Raw genomic sequence first — 969 nt, 5'->3', positions numbered from 1 at the left:
GAGAGAGACAAATAGAATGATAATTCCAAACAGCAAGTCATGACGAAGAGTTCACTTCGAAAGTGACTGATTAATTACCCTGCAAAATACGCACCTATCATCTTGCAAGAGTTACTCACTCCCACATCTCTGTAACACTTGCATAAAATTTGTAAACTGAGGTGAGACAAAATTGCAGCTGGTGTTGGACTCTGGCATGCTGCGTCCCATCTGCATTACTGCGCCAGTCTCCTCATAAGGAGCCTCTAGCCAGAATGTACATCTGACATAAGAAGATCTCGACCTGAATCTGTGAAAACATGTGGTCTCTACTCCTTCGTGGTGCAGGCCCACCAAGAACAGCCTTTTAAGCCAGTCTGCGGCTGCGTCTGTGATTCTTCAAGTAGTAAATCTTGTTACACCATTACTGCTCCAATTGTAGACTATTCTATGCAATCTGGAGAGATCGCGAGTGCCTCCCAATAGCAAGTTGGTGTTCCCAAAGTGTGTGAACGCCGACCAATAAAGGCCGGTCCCACCTTCGTTCCTAAATCTTCTGTAAGCAACGTTTTGATTGAGTGGCTGGTAGGGCGGCAGCACGCCGCAAAGAGAGCGTACAGGAGTACTGTAATATATAAGGATTGAAGAAGCCTGCCTGTGTACTTCAGAGTTATCACGAAGATCTGATTACTATAGCATGGACTACATCAAGATTTGAAAGGTGTATACGCCGATCGGACGTAGCATTATTAATTGGTAAGCATAAATCTACAGCAAGAGGAAGATTATTTCCTCCATACATAACCAATATGAACTAATATCAACCCATTTACAGGCGTAGCCCAGCTTATCATGCTGAATGCCAAGAAATTAACCTCATTATTTCCATATACCTAAATATCTTTTATTACATATACTTTTTATTATATTATAATACCCATCATGCATTCTGGCAAGGGTGTGATGCCTGATGGCAAAACTTCAAACCCT

This window comes from Schistocerca americana, chromosome 8 (genome assembly GCF_021461395.2).
Source record: "Schistocerca americana isolate TAMUIC-IGC-003095 chromosome 8, iqSchAmer2.1, whole genome shotgun sequence".
Lineage (NCBI taxonomy): Eukaryota > Metazoa > Arthropoda > Insecta > Orthoptera > Acrididae > Schistocerca > Schistocerca americana.
Note: the sequence above shows the minus strand (reverse complement) of the source record.